Raw genomic sequence first — 19,555 nt, 5'->3', positions numbered from 1 at the left:
CTAAAACATAACAAAAACAGCTTCCCCAAGCAGGGTGGAAATGATAACTTCCCTGAGATTTGGCAGATCAAACAGTTGTGGGCAGTTTTGACATTTCCCTAACATTTACATCTCTCATCAGGCAGGTGACTTCATTCTCTATGCCAAATAAACAATCCAACGCTTGCTCACAGTAAGGAGGCTCTTGTAGTTATCTCCATGCCATCACATCACCAACATCAAAGAGTAAGAACACCCCCTTCCCAGTAATGAAAACACCCCAGTACCTGTGGTAATTCAAGGCCTGATCCACCTCCCATTTTGTGAGAGGTGGCACAACATGAATGTTGACTGATGCGTGAGATGCTAGAGACAGTGATTCCCAAGACAATCTGCTTTGCTCTCAGCGCCTGCACGTGGCCTCAATGGCCAGCTGTGTACCCCACTGCCATGGGATGAACGGTCTTGCTGTTTTCCAGGCAAGTGACTATCACTGCCAATTTGATTAAATTACAGAGACTTAAGCAAATTATCAAAATGAGCAGAGCAATCAAAACTATCAAACACAAGAAAGCCTTAGTTGTGCTTCAGCTTTGGATGGAAGAGACTCCGCAGCTACTTTTGAGTCTTGGGAGAAAAGCACTTGACTACTCAGAGAGAGAATCCAAATAAATCCTGTTTCCTTGGGGAACTTATGCCTTGCTCTCAGCCTGCCTTTCAGATCAGTCTCTATTTAAGCTCTTTCACTGGACTTTTGGCTGAAGCCCACCACCTATGTGTTGTTTTCCCAACAGAGAAAAAGCAGCTGCTTTCCCAAGGCCTGAGAAGACCCGTCTGACACGTTATACTCAGGGCAGAACAGGCAGCCTACAAAACAGGCAGGGAACCCTCCTGACTCTTGGTGACATTACAACCGATCTACACAAACAGACCTAATCTGGTTTTCTTCCAGCCAAACAGTACTTTTATTTTTTTAGTTGCTTCCACCATCTCTATGTTACCAATGACTAAGACCAAAGAGAAAAATAAAGTACAGAGAAGGAAAACAAAAAACAATAAAAAAGAAAACCCTCTGTCAAAAAAACATTCCCTATGCCAGAAGTATTAGTTAACAAGTCTGATTACTGGAAGGCAGCCTAAAGCCCTGCTTAACTAGGAAAAAAAACCCCCAAAACCTAACACCAATATGTGAATTAACTCCTCCCCAACCTTTTTTGGGGGCTGTAAACTTTCTGCAGAGGAAAGCATCCTCTTGGTTAACGTATCCCCATTACATGCACCATGTGCATCTCCCCTGGCCCCACGAAGGACTAACCATGCTCTGAGGCACAGACAGAAGACCCATGAGACTGCCAAGGTAAAGGTGTTTTTTCTTTTTTTAAATAGATGTCACTCAACAAGGAAATTCAGACCTTTTGAGCCATTCTGAGATTTTGTCTCCTGTTTACCTACATCTCAAACAGCTCCATAACTGTCTCAAATTCTCCCAATTCCAAGGAGACACAGTGAGGTTCCAATTTTTGCTTGGAGATCTCCAGACGAAGGCGATATTCAAGTGCCAAGTACCACAGGTTTCTAGTGGTCTCCAATATCCTGAAAATATTTTTAGTATGTGGTTGGCAGAGAACGGAAGTGTTAAATCTTGGACCAGTATCAAATCTGACTGAAAATTAGCAGCTAGGAACATCCTCTTTGATTATTTATTCCACTTTCCCATATCCAAATAGCCCCAGAGGGGTGGTAACGATGACAATCACTAGGAAAACATCTGATGATAGCAGGTTAGAACAGAGCATTTGCCTGGCTCTCCCCATGAAAATATCCTAGAGTTTGTTTCCTCATTTTTGATAAGCAGACTCCTGGCGCAAGCGGGACGGTCTGTCAGAAAAGGGCCCCTCGTGCTTCGCTGCAACTCCTCCACTGCAACACTTGTAAAAGAGCAGAAGGAGACAAGAAGAAAACCCCGAACAATCCACTTCCAGATGCCTTTATTGTTTTCTCAGAGGTCCTTATGATGAGAGAACAGCCTGCAGAGTCGCGTTGTTTGTATTTACAAACACAGCACAAGAAGTGCATTACCATTTGTCAGTGCTCGTGGAGGCTTCAAGGCCTTTCCTCTCACTATCTGCTAGCTTCTTTCTAAATTAAGAAACGTGATCTGCTGCAGTTTTAACAGCATTTTGATCTTGATTACATTTGGTATGGTGCTGGGCCAGCCCCATTTAAATCACTGGAGCGTCTATGGGCACCAGTCAGCATAAAATCAGAATTCATGCCACTTGCCCACACCGTGGTGGACACGGCCTAAGAGAGGGATGGTCGAGCAGGACACAGCTCTAGCATCATATTTCTCATTTATTCAATACTAAATCAGAATGCAGATGTCAACACCCCTCTTGCAGCATGCTGGGTTTGCCCATGCTGCCAAACAGTAGCTAAGTCAATGGCTGTGAGCTCTTCAGCACCATCTTCAACAACCAGCACAACTCCTGCACCGCAGGACAGTCCCACTCATCTGCTTCCTGACCATCGTGCCCACATCTCGCCTGCCCGCAGCACCATGCTGGGGTCTCTCTCTCTGTCATGCTCCCTGCCTGTTAAAGGCAGCAGGCAAGCTTGATCTGTGAGACATCAACCAACTGCATCTGCACAGGGAGTCGCAGAGCAGGAGGGGATCCATGGTGCTGCACTGCAGCTAGCGTAGGCGTGTTTGCTCCCGAGGTGCAGAATATACAATGACATCCTTTAAGGAAGTTGTTTTCTTAGTGACAGTCAGTGCAAAGCTATTGGGAACCTTTTCCCTTGGGAAGCTATGAGGCTTAGCTGCCATCTCCTCTCACCTACTGAACCAGCCAGGCTTATCATCACCATCAACCCACTCCTAGCAGCAGAGGTTTGGGTTTTGATTCCGGTTTTGGCTGCCTTGCTGTAGCAGAGATGAAGACTTAGCTCCAATACGCACAGAACAGCCTCTACTGAACTACAAAGCAGCATTCAAACACTGCTCCTCATCCCCCCAACTCCTGGCGTGACCCCAGAGCATACTAGGAGGTCTCAAAAGGGCAGACGTGCCAGGGCAGGGCATTTCCTCCAGTCAAGGACACCACAGACAACTGTCACACATGCACTGCACCAGAGGCAGTACGCGAATAGCTACAAAATGCAAAGGGAAGCCTGCAGTGTTGCTAACTAATAAGGTCAATACAAACGACATCAACTCCTTTAGGTCAGAACAAATGACAACCAGGACATGCCACAGAAGGCTGCACAGAGAATTCACAGATGGACAGGCAATCTCAATTAAACTGTCCTCCCCTCTCCATTCTCCTCTGAATTACTGCTCTAAAACCCCTTAATTATCTAAACTCAATTAGTCTTAGAATATTTGAAGCTTCCTGTTCAGACTAATTTCTCTCTCTTTCCTCATTTGGAGTGCTTGACTTGCATTAAAGAACACTTAGTGCCTGTGGTAAGGAGAACTTTACAAAGGCAGGTCAGGACTTCGGGGTATTCACCATCTCCCCTCTATCCTTCCAGTGCCTGAGAAGATCGTGCACCCAGTCTATGCGTATATCTATCCAGATGAAATTTCAGCATCTCTGACATGCTTTTTTTTTAATACCTTAAGCCAAACATTTTCATTGCTAGTAGCAACTATCATCCATTGCAGCTATTTTCACTCCTAAAGATTTCCGTATGTACTTTCCAAAATTATTTGCAAAGCAGGGATTTTCTATTATTGCTATTATTATTCCTAGGAACAAAAAACATGGTGTTAATTCCAACAAAGAACAACATCAGTGGCAAAGCAGATAGTAAGACAAGACAATAGAAGGAAGCGGTTAAAAGACTCCCTTTCGTTTCAGTGATGCGACTTCTTTGTGCAGACTGAACCTGCACATTTTCATTCAAAGGGCAGCAACGAAACCACTGAATTCGGAGTCTCCTACTGTTTTAGCCTCTGCAATGATGGAGACCAATGTCAAGATTTCTCTCACTGTACTTCCTTCACTCTTTATTAGAGCCTTGTAAGAAACCTCGATCGTCAGGTTTTGTGCCCCTCCTGAAGTCTGTCTCATTATCCCTACAAAACATAGATGAATATAGGGCCTTTTCAGGTGGGGGAGCTCACAGGATAAGGGCCCCAACTAACAAGGGTGTTGGTAGCCTCACACCTCCAGGGTTGCCTAGAAATTATTTGATCATTTGTGTGTAGGGAGCCGGACAAAAGGTAGTTTCTGTCCCTCCAGACAAAGTTTAGAGAAAAAAATATTTTTTAGCTGCAAGCACATGTGTGCATGGACCTGTCAGCTTCATTACCTTGATCTGATCAGATTTTTAGATGCACCTGTGCAAAGTATGTACTCTGAGTTGAAAATTAGATACTTTAGTTTAGCTTAAACCTATTCCAAAAAAGCTTAAGCTAACCTTAAAATGGTTAGCTTGCTTCACAGGTTGTACTAAATTAATATCACATCTGTACTTAAAGCAGTTCACTGATTCCTCATGCAGGCAAACTCTCATGGATAGGAAACTGAAGCACAGACAGATTAAATGCGTCGCTCAAGATTAAATAAGAATCTCTGGGCAAGCCAGAACTGAACCTAGTCTGAGTCCCGATTCAGCACATTAACCACAAAGCTGTCTCCATTAGTGTACTTACTGCCTATGCTATGGTTGCTGTGTGGGATCGAATGCAGACTGCTTCACGGCGAGCTCTATCAGGGAACCAGACATCTCCTCTGACTCAGGTGCAGCAGCAGGATTACACTTTTCCTGTTTAAGAGGAAACCTCTCTCTCCAGCCCTCCACAAACATAGAATTGTTCTGGCCCAGAACTGGCTGGAAAACAAGAATTCCATTTTGCAACCATTTTTGAGGTTTTTGTTTTATTCTTGCATTGGGATAATACTGAAATTGAAAAGTAGACTTTTTTTTTTCCACCAAAGCCAAAGAGAAAAGTCAAGTGAAAAAAAAAACCAAACCCAAACAGAGATGCAAACCTTTCTCTCCCACATCCCTCAGAAGTGCTCTTACTGAGAATACCACCCATCCCCTGTACTCTCAGATCCTCATATCCTGCAGTCTCCTCTCTCCAGAAGTTTTATCTCTGAGTGAAGAAGGTTTCCAAGAGACCAGTTTTGTTGAAACTAATACATTTCTATCTAAAGTTCTGTTATTAGCAAGGCATTTTTTCCCAGCATTAGAGTGACATTTTCTTTAGGCATATAACTACAGGAGGAAGAGAAGGAGGCCATAAACCTCATGTCCTGGGCCTCAAGATGAAGATTATAATGCAAAGAATCATTTTGCACAGTCCATAGTTGAAGATGTCTTGCTGGCTTGCTATTGTGGAATGGCCCATTTATCTTTTCAGGTCACATTTTGGGCTTGGTATTTTATTGGGTTTTTTTGTTTGTTTGTTTTCTCTATATAGCTGTTGATACACAGGGAAATGATTATGCTTTTCATTTGTTTTGTAATTTTTTAGGCTTCCATCTAAAATACACTCTTCATATGAACCAGGCAATAGTGTAACTCCTCTTTCAGGTGAGCATCAATTCGTCATTGTGCCTATTTCACCTTTTACAGGGAATCTGTGTAGAGTTTCAAGAATGTAACTTAGGTTCACAGCACGGGTGTGTTCCACCTTCCAAAAGCATGTTGGGCTCCAACAGCTATTGCTGAAAATGCCAGGTTGTCATTTTATCAGAGAAAATTCTGTAGTGTCAAATTTGTATAAACTTAAAGCCTGGCCCTACAGGTATGAGAAACACCTTAGCTAAAATGCTATCATTTATGCAAATTACAAAAACCTGTGAATACTGATTATTTCAGCACCCAGAGTGGGATAAGAAACCTTTTGGCTTTGACTTGGGTAAGAGCCTCCTTCTTTCACCAATAAAACATTGTGGAAGAGACTAAAGAACAGCTAAAACTATATAAACCAAAGTTATTCTAACAGCTTGTAAAGACAGATGAGAGTCATTACATTATTTGTGCACATGAGGGTACTGGGATAGACAGGATTAGATGATTTACCCAAGATCAAACAATGAGTCAGTGACACAGTTTTCTGCTGTCCAGTGAAAACACGGATGTACAGTAAGCTGAAAAGAATTCATTTATTCCCCATATCAAAAGGATAAAGGAGAGAGTATTCCCCCTGCTATCCAAGCTCGTGGTTCCAATAAGTGTTGATAGAACTGAATTTGGCAAGCAGGAAATTAGCTGCACTAGTCACATATGCAAAGCATTTGCTGAAAACAAAAATCTTGAGTTACTCAATTAACAACAGTTTTCACTTGCCGAAGCCACAGGCCTATCTATCACAGCAGCAATTTACTCCTTGCTGCTTTCTTGAGAAGTTAGAAGGATACAACCCATTCAGTGTCCAAAGCACAGCATAATCAGTCAGGACATTGTGCAATGCCAGAGTCTTGCCTCATGTCTGCATTCAAATTGCACAGACTGAGTTACTTGGTTTCAGTCAACACCAACTTGGATGGTGGGATTTTGAATTGTTCATGGATCAGATTTTAGTGGGCTGATAGGATCAACACGAAGAAGGAACAATTCAGCTGAAGGCTTGTCAACCCTCAGAATGCCCTGAAGTGGGCCATATCCTGCCATAAATATTTGCACAAAAATCCTGCTGACCTCAGTGGTGGTTCTCAGTACAAAATGATGGCAGGATGTGGTCACAGTGATCTTTCTAATAATAGGTTTTCCATTGAGATCAATGGACATTGGGCCTCATTTCATTGCCAAAGCTTGGTTCTTGGTTCTAAAGAGAGACATTGTTTTCCTGCAGCAGGGAGCACACAATTGCCAAATTTACTTCTGGCAAAGGCAGAGGTTTATTTTTAATGCTGAATAACACCAAAAAATGTCTGATATTAATTAAGAGAGTGTCTTCCTTCTGCATATCTCAAAACCAATAATCTTCCAATGTTGCTGTTGGAAAGACACACAGAAAACATGAATATATCCATATTTAAAGTCAGACATAAAATAAGTGAAAACCACTTTTCTGTTACCTGAATGCAATTCTAAGGTGTGTTTCACATGCATGGAAGTAGCAGGTGCTCAGCTCTTCAGGGAAGTCAAGTCAACTTGATATAGGTATTGAAGACCCAGGCCCCCAAATAAGTTCCTCACAGCACATTCCTAAGTCTGTAGGCAGTACCCTTCACTCCTTTTTTCCTGAGCCTATCCCTCCCTTGGTGTTCATTACAGCTTTGATGCCTATATGTAGAAATCCTTATCTTCAGGATGCTAAAGGATGACTAAACGTTTTCCAGTGTTTTATTCATTATCTCAGTTCAACTTTAACTGATTTTAATCTTGTGGTTCTGCTATACAGATAGCAGCAGCCTGCCAGGGAAATAAGCATTTCACAGGTTAACAGCACAACTCTTCTAAAGAGGAAGCAGGTTTGTTTTCTGCCTTATTTTCTGGAAAATGTTAAAACAATAAAATGAATGAGAAGCAGTGGAGAACAAGTTGTAAAGGAGCTAATTTCCTGCTCACAGCAGCTCTGATAAATTTCAATCTTGGATGACAGGGGCTGTGGAGAGCGAGGGGAGGGGCAGCTCTCTTCCTGGAAAGCCAGACAAGATAGGATTGATTTGAGACATCTTCATTGCCAGAACAGCCGGTATTGGCTAATCATCAGAAAACAGAGACTTCAACCTACAGGAAGCGGAGAGCAAGGAAGACGTCTGAATCAAACCTTCAGGTTCCAAAATGTGTAAACGAACAAAATAATAACCAAAAAAAAAAAAAAAGCCCCTACTCACACACAAGGCTTCCTGCAGACTGACAAATGCCAAAGGAAGTGCCAGTGCCCTGACTAACAAAAGAATCCTGAAACGCTGTAGGCTCCGGTGCCAGCAGCGGCAGAGCCGGCACCCAGTTAGAAGTGGGTGGCTGCCTGACACGGCTGCTGCCGGATGGAGCGGACAGCTCAGCATGAATCACGGGGCAAAGGATTCCTGCAGTCCAGGAGGAATTGGTACAATACACAGGCTGCCTGCTGTTTGCTGCCTTTTTTTTTTTTTCCCTTTTTTTTTTTTTTTAAATACTCCTGACTTTGAGAGACCAGCCGTTTCCTTCCTGATGTGCTCTGTGGGCGTGCAACCGGCAGATGACTACTCATTGATGGCACTGTGTGTATGTGAGCGAGCGCATGAACGCGGGTGAGAGGTGCCAGACTGAAAACGCTCAGGGACTGAACTCTCCTGGGTAGCCCACACAGCCACTGCTTTGACCGGCTACTAACAGAGCAGATCTCCCATCATCGCCCTCTCAAGGGGACCTGTTCACCCAGGTCATGTGCTTTAGATACACACATACACACACAAGATTACTACAAGTCAACCCTACAGCAGATTTAAGACTTTTGGAAATCCTTCCCAGAAAGAGGAATGTCTCCATCTCCCTGGCCACAAGGCTGGAAGCAGAGCAGAGGGTAACCGAGTTTTCTTACACCCCTCCAAAAATCTACAGGAGCTCCTTAATTGGGGTTACAGGCAAAGCTGGCTTTGGTTTACTGACTCCTCTTGCCCCAGAATGGGGATGGGAAATGCTTCTGTCAGGCTGACCACGTATCTTCTCTCTCATCTCTGTATGTCTGGGAACTATTTGAACCAAGCTATCTTGAGTCTGGGGAACCAACTGAAATTATTCTCACTGGCCATTCAGACTTTTGGTCTCTCTATACACCCCAGGTCTGTTTTCAAAGGTAAGGTTAACACAGTAACAAGCTAGATACTTCAAAAGGTAGAACATTGATCACAGCCTCCAGATACGAGACCACCACTGTAGAAGTTAAGTCCAAAAGACTCACTCAACATTTCAACTCTATTCACTGCTATTACGTCTTGACATGTTCCTTTAGACACATTTTGGTTTGTGCTTTTTGTAGTGTAACTCTCCTGAACACGTGAGAGAATGAGAAATTGAAAACAGCCAAAGGAAAAGTGATTTTTAATCAGATATCTACTGATCCAATACTACTGACATCATCTGGAGTACTTGCATTTATTTCAGCAGGCTCTGCATCAGGTCTATCACCAACTGGCAGGCTACTCCGAGAAGCAACTGTTTTAAAAGGTAGTCTCTTACGTGTGCTACAGGACTGCCTATATGAAGAGAAGAAATGAGACTAAACCTATCAGAACAGACAATGCAAGAGAGAAGGTCTGGTCAAGTTGGCACCCAGCATTCAAAGAGCAGGAAGGCCACACTTCAGCCAGACGCTATGGGTTGACAAGGGTGACACTCTGCTCACATCAGAAGGAATTAACTGCAGCAACACTCTGACACCCCGAGCTGACTTCATGAAAGCTTTTTGTACCTTCCACTGCTCTGCTGCTGAGCTTCCAAGTTCAGTCATTGCCTAAGTCTCTTCCAGCATTGCTTGACAGGGATGTTGCATCTGCTCTTTCCCATTAGCATTAGTGACATCTTGCCCAGCTTCAATCCTTCTCCCTACTTCTATCTTACCTTTTTCCCATCAACAAGCTTGATTCTCTCCATGTTTTATTCTTCTCCATTAATCCTTTTCTTTCTTTTCCCATACTTGCCTCCTCTGTTTCCCATACTTGCCTCCTCCTCTAGAATTTCCTGGTGAAAGTCTACCCCTGAAGACTGATTTCCACCCCTTTCTGTCCTGCCACCTTTCTACCGCTAGAAATTCACCTCTAATTTAGCTGTAACCCACATTCATGATCTTAGCAGTCTTTTCAGCTCCTTTGACCAGCCCTCAAAACTGTTGCTTGCCCAAATACTCCCTTTCTTCTGTCCCCACTTTTCTCTCTGCATTGGACGTGGCTTATCACTTCCAAGAGTTAAACCGATAATGCACAATGTATTCTTTTTCTTCTCTGCCAATAAGGCCCTCTCACATCCCATAAAGAAACCTCTTATCTGCTTTCCCTCTAGCCTCTCCATTGATCCACAAATCAACCTTGTTTTCTCTTTGTTCACCCTTACACCTTTTCTTCTGCTCCAGTGCTTATTTTCTTTCTCTCTACAGCACATGCTTGTGCTCGTTTACATATCTGCTAACTTAAAAGAACCTCAATCCATTCTTTGCCCAGCTTTGCCTTTTTCAGTACTGCCCACTCTGTGTCCCCCATCTCCCACCTCTTCCATTTATTTCTAAGATCAGTGGGCTCACCATTTGCAACAACATCTGGATTTCTCCTCCTCCAGGTTCATGCCAGACTTTGCTCAGTCCACCTCCTGCTCCTTCATTCCACCAAAATCATTATTCTCTCAGTTTCAAAAGGCACTTGCTAAAGTTCAAATCAATACTCTATCTTTTCTCTCCATGACTTGTCAGCCAACTTCAGCACTTCTAATAAAGCTCTTCTGGAAATCCTGTCATCCCTTGGCTTAGACGATTCTTTCTTCTAATGATTCCTCTTCTCCCACTCCCATCACTCTGTGCTCATGTTCTAATGAGGATCATCCACTGGCTTTCTGTTACCAATCTTTTATGGGCTTCTCAGTTTCCTTCTCTATACAGAGAGTGCAAAAATCAAAGAAGAAATCTCATCCACAGCCATGGAAAACCATAGCATCTCTATGCAGACAGAAATCTTTCTGCACTCCAGACCTTCAATCCAAGTTCAAGTTCCATCAAATACATGCAAATGGCACCAGGAGGTTAGAGTTTGGCTTTAAAACAACAGGAAGGAATGTGATGTTCAAAGAAGAGAGCACATCACCAGCTTGAAAACAACTACGAACATGCCCAATGCATATTATTGGCCATATTCTTAATTGATTAAAATCTTTATCAGCTGAGAAATGTTTCAGAAGTACCTAGTATCCTAAGAGTGGCTGCAGAGAAAGTCAATGTCCCTCTCTAACCTCAGTCTTACCTTTTTCCATTCACTTAATGAAACGGCTTGCAACTCACACTGCTCTTTGTACTTGTGTTTATCATGACAATCAAGTGCAGCAACAGCAGCAAGTTAATATATTTACTTCAGGAAAGAGTGAAAAGAACAAGTTATGGTATCCCATATTTGGTCAGGATCCTGCTTAGCTAACGAAGCGTGAATACTGATAAACTTCCTGGTCTTGCCTATTTAGCTATGCTCTGCTCCATGCTCCTGAATCAATCCAGCGTGGGTGAGCTGTGAGTAGGGGAAAGTTCATGGTTAATTGCTCACTGCTAACAGAAAAATGGTTTGCAAATGAGTTGCTTTAATCCCAAAGAAGTGTGTCTCCAGTGCCTACAATTTCTAATGGTTCCATTGTACTCTTTTAACAGGTGTTTCGTTTCCACTAAGTAGTTCTGATTTTATTGACAGCAGAGTACGCTGCATCTTTGTGGAGTGACAATATATCATCCTTTCTACCCACATTATTTTTCCTTCTGCCCAAATCATACACAGATATTGATTGATCAAGGATCCATCAGTCGCTTATCAATTAGAAAAACCTGGAATGGTAAGTTAAATGCAACAGACTAAACAAATTGAAGTAAAAAGTAAATTCTTCACATCTGTATTTCCACTATGTCTGAAAATTCACCGATTTTGACCCGCCACAGGAAAGAAGTCCTTATATAACAACATCATATAAACAATTCGCATCCCGTTTCTGTGGTTTCAAGAGTATAATACTCATATCCTCAAAAAGTATCACTTAACTTTATCTCCACATCCTAAAGTGATTCAGTCTTTGAAAAAAGAGTTGTGATCTGAGTTCATCTGACATTTCCAAATTTCATACGAGAGGCTGAAATAGAGTGCTGGCATTTACAACAAAACCACAGCATGGTAGTTCCATAAACCACTCCTCCGGCTCCTAAGACCCAGTTGCCTCCAGTGGACCACCACTTCAAACCTGAACTTTGCTGACTGTCTTAACAATTTGTTCCTGGTATCATGTGACGGGTTTTTGAAGCTCACATGTGTAATGGGACATTTGCCACTAGTACGAAAAGAAGAAAAAAAAATTAAAAAAATATAGTAGAACATGAGGTTCCAATTGTCTGAAAAACAGAAACATCTGTTGGAGTCATGAGCAGTTGATTAGCGGAGTTCATTTCTAGGGTAAGGCTTCAGTAGATCAGCTCTTCTATCTAAGTATATCATTGTAGTGACTGGAAGCATTACAAAGAGTTACAAAGAACAGGCAGAAGAGATATAAACAATTTCTTAGGGTGCTAGTATCCTTAAAAGCCAATTATAATGCATCGGTCTTCAGCACTGCTTTACATGATACCAGCACGTGAATTTAACAGCTGTACTTAAACCTTGCTTTTATCCACAACAGCTAAACGTCTACCAGTCCTTCAGTTATAAACCTATACTATTTTTGAAGCTTATAACTACAGACTGTAAAAATTCTTTTGGAAGATAAAACACAACATACAAGCTGTCAGTCTGAGCACATTTACTTGCAAAATAATCAGACCAAGTTGGGTTCAGTCTACCAGTCAAGACAATTTCAAAAACATTAGTTGTTTTTTAAGATGCTGCTTGGATTTCAACCTAAAGCTTTTCCAGCTCATTACACTAACATAAGGATTAATACCTTGGAACATTTGCACAAAAAGCAGAGGTTAATCAGAAATGCTGATTCAGCCCATGTGCACTCTAAGTCTCCAGTGATATTGCAAAGATATACTACTTTCATTAAAGCTGCTGTTGCAGATCTGTGCTCGTAACACCACAAGCCTTGGCAACCAGGAGTACAAGAACCACCAGGAAGAGGATGTCTTTAAGGTTAAGCTTCTCTTTCATTAGCTTGAATGTCTAATTGAAGGTTTACTAGGAATCTTAGCCCTAGCTCTTGTTCAATTCCTGGTGTCACTGGCCTGACCTATCCTCCCAGTTTCCCAGTGCTCCATCTGCATCCACCTGTCACCTCATGTGTATTTCCCATCCAGGAATGGGGTACTGTTACATTAAAAATAACAACTAGAATTTGGTAGCAAGCAATTTCACTTCCCTTCCTGACTTTACTGACTATTTTGTCTGTAACAAAAACATAAAATAACAAATACAAAATAACTTGTAAGATTGGTGGGTTTTGTGTTCAGGTACATAGTTTGATTCAACATATTGTGCAACCCTACCATGACTTTGGGAAGACTGTTTTACGATACAGAAATGAAAAGGTGTCCCCCTTTTATCAGGAAGGACAAACTTCCAAGATGCTAGAGCTACCTAAGAAAATGGCAGTTACTGAGGGATAGTCAGGAGTTTGAGTTGCTTTCAGTCTACCCTAAGCCAGAAGAATCTCTTCACACTTTTTAAAGTAAAAATTGTATTTGACTGGGGAAATTATTATCAGATGTCCATAAAAGAAATCGTTTGCATCTGAATAGATCCAATTTTTGCAAGTATTCTTCTACCTTTCAGAAGATATTGCACACCCACCCCTGAAATCCCTTCCACGCTTACCAGTTCTCTGTAAGATTCTTCTTTTAATCTTCCTATCATTAAGACCCTACTATGTGCCTGTTTTCTCTTACCTGAGCTTATAGGCAGGTGGGGAATTCAACTGAAAGCACTGTTCTTGAGATGCTAGTGAAAGCAGAGATGACCACTGTCTCTAGACAACAGATCTGATCGTCCTTCCCTATTTGAATACATAATCAACTTCTGAACCCACATGGTACAACGTGTGGTGAGCCTCTGTGGAGTGAGCAAAGTCCAAGCATCAACCTAGTTTGGCTTTTCTAAGCACACTAGTTTTGGCTTTTCTAAGCACACATTCTCTTTCCAGTGCTCCTTCCTGAGAACTAGAGTCCAATTGTTTCATCCAGGGGCCTTCTGTTGACCCTGATGATTCCCCTGTAACTTGCACGCACTCTTCCCTGTAACCCCAGCTGAAGAAGGAGCCCAGCTCACTGTGTAATCCTGGTGGGCTGTATGATAGTGAAAACACAGCAAAGCAGACCAGCTGTGAGTTTAGAAGTATGTGCAAAGCTCCTCTTGAAAACCCAGAAATCAACTGTGTGCAGATTACCTCGTCCCAGCTTGTTTATAGCTCTAGCAGATTGTCTGGGTCATATTAGGTTCCCTGTGAGGGTACAGGATCCAGGCAGATGCAAGGACTTTCTTCTGAACCACACAGCTCCTTCAGACCAGCTTGCTTTCTATGAATTAGACTGGCCCTTGCCCTTCAGCTAAACCTAACTTCTGTGGAAAAAGTACATTCATTTCTTCTTCCCTCCTGTGTATCCTGAGACTTCCTATGTGAGGTTTCCCCCTTTGTTTCTTCAACAAATCTTTTTACAACCCCTTCATGGTATAAATGAACTGTCTTTTACAGACTAAACTGAACTCACTGGATGCAAGTCAGATGGAACATGAAATTCAAAAACCTACACAGGCACAGCTGTATGCCTAATAAGCTAATTATTGACCTAATAAACTCAGGCCCTTAGCAGGGGTTATTGTTTCAGGCCACAAGCTACTTTAACATGAACACTTAACTTCTCTAACGGAAATAGTTTACACCTGGCTATCTTGACATATGAGCAGACAAAGCTGAAGTCCACCCACAAAAGACCAATAGACCTGCCCTAGGTCACTCCTATCAGGTCTAGAGAATTCCACTTCCCTGTTAACTTTACTAGATAAGTGCCACCTTTTGTCCAAAACTGCAAGCACTTTCATGGATTGCCATTAAGATTTAATGACAGACTTCGTTACTGCAAAGACATCTCATGATACAAAAATTCTGTTGCATCAGCTTCCTAATATCATAAAATTAACTCAAATTTATATCAAAGACCTAAGTTCCCAAAATTATTGGTGCTGCTGCACCTCTAGCTCCATGATTAAGATGTCAGGTTCTTAGTGAGAAATAAGGGCTGAGATGAAAGATCTTTGGTGAGCCACAACGTTACCAGAAGCCTTGGGGACTCAGATGTTAGCTTTCTCTCCACCATGATTTATGAACAATAGAAACCTCTAAATGATCTCCTCCTGTGGTACAGCTCTGTGCACCTTTGCATCAGAGATGGAAGAAGATGCATGTAAATCAGTGCAGAAAGATATAGAAGTGGATGACACAGCTCTGTCCCTTCTCCACATCGTCCATTGTGCACGCTCACTGTCTCTCAAACTGCAAGTAGCAGACTTGTGCTACCAACGTAGAGTCACTGCTAGTACTGCTACAGAAAACACACACGAGCTTTGGATGAACAGTGGTTTGGGGATTTATCTCATTATTAGGCTTAGGAAGGATAAATAACAGCAACACTCAACAGCCAGAATCTGTCTCATTTCTGCCTTCTCTTCCTGAGAACGGATGGAAACAGCTCCTGTAGGAGGCTTTGGACTAAACAGAACAAAGTGAAGGGGCACGTTCCTTCCAGCACTGAAAAAGCCTCCAGGAGCCACAGAGCACGCAGAGCAGAGGAGGGACTGCTTGGCTGCAATGTCTGTATCCGTTATGAGTAAGTCAGTGGTGCCCTGACAAGAAGGCCTGAAGAAATTGGGGTGTGGCAGCTCTTTGGCACAGCAAGAGAGGGCCCAGAAGCCTACACAGAAGGTTTTCTCTAGGATAGGCTGGAGCTCAAGCCAGGGCAGGAGGTTCCTGTGACACTGTGAGATGGGCTCCAGCCACTGCCAGAGACGTGTGACTCATGGGGGGGTGGGGGGAGAAGGCAAGACTTGGCAACCTGGGCTGTCTCACACAGTAGTAGGTTTTGTTCTCCACGGGATAACCCAAGGCCTATGTGGTATGTGGTCAAACTCTTCAGTAAAGGACTGCAGTCCTTGTCACTCTCTGGTCATCTTCTTAATAGCAATGGACCATATCACTTAATTCATGCGGCATACAGGGCTTGACGCGTCCCGATTCTCCCCTGCTCCAGCTGCCCAAATGATGGCTAGCAGGCTGCAGAGGAGTGATGCTGATGGGACTCAGAGTTTCCTGCTCTTTTTCCCCCTGTGGCAGTTAGACCTGCCAGGCCCCAGAAGCTGGCAATATCTGCCTGGGACAGGACGCCACTCCCACGCAGCACGGCGAAACCAGGACTGTGATTCACGAGTGGAACCACTTCCCTTGGGACAGCTGTAATGGCTCCCATTTCCTGCTCTCTACCCTACCCGATTTTTAACGTTCCCATCCTCACCACAAGAATCAAACAGCTTGCACAACAGCTGCTGGTCTGCTGTAGTTTACAGCCCAGCATTTCAAGGTGTTTCTGGTTAGTACCTTTAAAACCTGGGCTGTACCCACTTGTGATGAGAGCCCGAGAAAATAACACCTTCCTTTTGGTAAACTCCTTTAGTATCACCATATGTTGCTCTTAGGGCCCATGAAAAAACCTCATGGCCCCATGAGTTGTATTAAGCACTCTGATGGTATTTTACCACTTTGCCTTTTGCAATGCAAATGGCATATAAATTGTACAACCTGTACAACAGAGAAGACACCTCACATGCCTGGAGATGGCATATTTTCCCTCCCAGCTCAAATGAATCCTGAAGCCATGATATTTAAAAAAGCCTAATCATACATTGCTAAGTTTTTGGCAGGCCAGATCAAATATTCTTAATGAAATATTTTTAAAAAATGGATAATACACACGTGGTCTAGCTCCTGCAACACACTGAACACCCAGACCTGTGGCTAGCACTAACTTGTGTGCAAAGTGGCATACTTGGTTGAGTAACCACGTTTAAAGGATAACATGACATCTGCTTACCATCTCACTTCAGTGGCACTGACTGTGTGATTAGAGTCAAGCAGGTGACGGTGCTTAGCGTTACAGCCTTTTCTGAAAAGCAACCACCTCAAAAAGGTTCAAAGTATGATACCCCAAAAGGAGATACAAAAATAGCATTAATAGTTTTTACAAATTGCAAGATCATAGCATAACTCATGTTGAAAGGGACCTCAAAAGGACATCTAGCTCAACTTCCTGCTCAAAGCAGGGTCATCTATGAGTTCAGACCAGGTTACTCAGCGTTTTAACTAGTCCATTTGCCTTTAGGATGTCTATTGCAAGCATTGAAGAGTTCAGTTTTTGTATTAAAACAGAAGGATTTGCACTTAATGAAAAAGAAATTACAACAGCCTTAGAAATATCAAAGAATATGATCCACAGGTTACCAGGAGTCAATTAACAATAAATGTTTTCCCAGAACTAATTCCTTTGTTCTGATTTCCAACATACCATGTTAAAGCAACAAGAAGTAAGCTGAGCTGTGACGGTTGATTCTCTAAATTCTGTAAGTTTGATTTTCACAAGTGGCAATGACATTGACAGCTTAGAACACATGAGTTTGTACTGTTTACATTGAAATACACTTACTATAAAAGTGTATTTGCTTACTGACAAAATACACTAACACTAAAATGTTAGCTTTATATAAACTACCTACACAGCCCATCCCTGGAAGTAATAAGCTATTCGTTAAAGATTCCTTAGATTCTTAGTGACGTTTTCTGATAATGGTCCCATTTAGAAGCACAGATTAATATGTACAGTTTTAACAACATTAGCTTGTTCTAAAGTGTGCTTTAACCTGTGTTATCAGAATTGTAGGTGAATTCCTCATATGGTTAAAGGGCAAATTCAGATACCTTTAGTCACCTTTTTCCACAACAAGTCTCACTGAATTAACTGGAGATTGATGATTAGGGAATGAACAAAGGGCTGAGACTGCACACAGGGCTAGCACAAGGGTTACCATTAGACAGTGGGACTTCAGACCACCTCTGTGATTGAAAGGGCCCCAGACTTTCTAAATTTCACCTTCAAAACATTCACAAGTTTCCATTGTTTTATCAGTATGGTTAAAGCAGTGAAACCTTCTGAGGTGGGTAGGTTCATATTTTCTGAAATGTGGTTCTGCAATTCAACTTAATTCACATACTGGAAGGAGACTATGTCTTTGATTTCACTATAAATGTGTTCAGACAAAGGAATGCAGTTGGAATAGCGTATAAAAAAATACTAACATCACTAAAGCTGACCGAGTTGCTCTGCTACAAATTTGTGTATAAACAAGGACAAGTGAGAGCTCCGTGCAGAGCAGCTACATTTTGGACTAAGAAAAGCAACACAATCACAGGTTGAGAGTGGCACTACTGAGCATGAGATGGGGGTTGTTAATTCAACTTGACTGTAGTTCGGGTGCATTCAAGTGCTTTGTGTATATAGAGAACTTTTCCAACAGTCAAACAAATTCTAAATTTTTCTAAAATTTCTAAAAGACCTTGACAGTTTAGTCTGCTTTATTGACACAGTATGGAAGACAGAACACTTTGCAGCAGAGTTGCTTTTCACTTGAAAAACTACATGTGGGCACTTTCTGAATTCAGAGTAACTACTGTGCTTCTGGCAGTCCTCCCACTATCATTTCATGTGTGTGTCTTCCCAACAACATACATCCTCCAAAGCTCTGGGTCACAAAATGTGACACATGGTGTGTGTTGGGACCGCTACCAGCAGCCGGCCAAAAATGCTAAGGGGAACAATTTCTTTAGTGAGTGGTATTTCCCATATTCCAACACAACCTTTTCTGACTAGCCCCTACCTTGTTTGGCAGAGGCAGGAGCATCCCTTTGCCAACCAGGATTTTTTTAAATGTTCCTCTGCTATATTTAGTGTCCTAAACCTATATCTGTAAATGCTTTTTCCTCCTAAATTATCAAATTCCATAGCCATTGGTCAGACATGCCATCTCCTGCCTCATCGTACCAGAGCTGCTATCACTCTCTTCCTTATTGCCCGATCAATGTTTCTCTCTAATCACCCTCTTCCTTATCGTCTGATCTCTGTTTCTTCCTAAATATCTCCTTTACTACCATTCAAACATGTGAATAACTTGTTTAACATATTTTACATGACAGACATATTTAAGGAACCAGCAGTATGAAAACAACATTAGAAAATACACAACAGATCTCAGCTAACAATGTGCATTACATGAGTGCATGGCATTCTCTCTTTTTTAAAATTTTTTTAAATCTATACCATCAGTCCTGTTAACCCCACCTACTAAATCCACAGGCACACACCTAGCACTGGTACGAAAGAAAAATGAGCTAGAAAACCCCTTATAATGTCAGAAAAAGAGAAGATGGGGTTGGTATGACAGATTCATAAAGAAAAGCAGTATTTCATCCTTGTAACCATGGAATCTGGTTTTGTAATAATTGTTTGTGCTGCTGACTTCCTTCAACACCTATGACTCTGCTTGTCACTGCCTCATTGCCTGCTGTAAACTTGATAAAAGACAAGAGAAGAGATATTAGGGAACCAACACTACATCCTGAGAGAGGCCCTAAAGTCCAAAGGTTGAACAGAATTGCCAGGAGCAGTCTGATAAACCAAGGAAGTATGTGGCTCTGAAGAGACAAACTGCTGTGCCCGAGTACAATATGTTCAAACTCTGCGAGCTGTACCCCAACGTCTCACACGCTCGAAAGAGCACACTGTCCAGAGACTTTTCCCTAATAACCCCCTTGAAAAAGAATTATTTTAAGCCCCTTTCTGAAATGAGTATGTGACCACTCAGTGCACTGCACATGCCAGAATTTCACAGATCTTAAATTTGAAAAACACTCCTCTTTATTT

At 42.2% G+C, this 19,555-nt stretch overlaps 1 protein-coding gene across 7 annotated transcripts in view; it reads right to left on the bottom strand.

Annotated features, from left to right (window-relative positions):
- Positions 1-19,555, bottom strand: part of FGGY (FGGY carbohydrate kinase domain containing) — a 328,528-nt gene that overhangs the window by 263,796 nt on the left and 45,177 nt on the right. Inside the window, exons 1-2 of one of the 7 annotated variants that reach the window (XM_075508852.1) lie at positions 7,782-7,929; positions 7,020-7,674 (exon numbers count right to left, since the gene is read on the bottom strand). The exons of 5 other annotated variants lie outside the window; for them this stretch is intronic. The gene's annotated coding sequence lies outside the window, so the exon portion shown is untranslated. Of the gene's footprint in view, positions 1-7,019; positions 7,675-7,781; positions 7,938-19,555 lie in introns of those variants that run through there. One more of the 7 variants, XM_075508853.1, reaches the window with a different exon arrangement.

Source organism: Mycteria americana, chromosome 7 (genome assembly GCF_035582795.1).
Source record: "Mycteria americana isolate JAX WOST 10 ecotype Jacksonville Zoo and Gardens chromosome 7, USCA_MyAme_1.0, whole genome shotgun sequence".
In the NCBI taxonomy this organism is placed as follows: domain Eukaryota; kingdom Metazoa; phylum Chordata; class Aves; order Ciconiiformes; family Ciconiidae; genus Mycteria; species Mycteria americana.
Note: the sequence above shows the minus strand (reverse complement) of the source record. Positions and strands in the feature narration are given on the sequence as shown.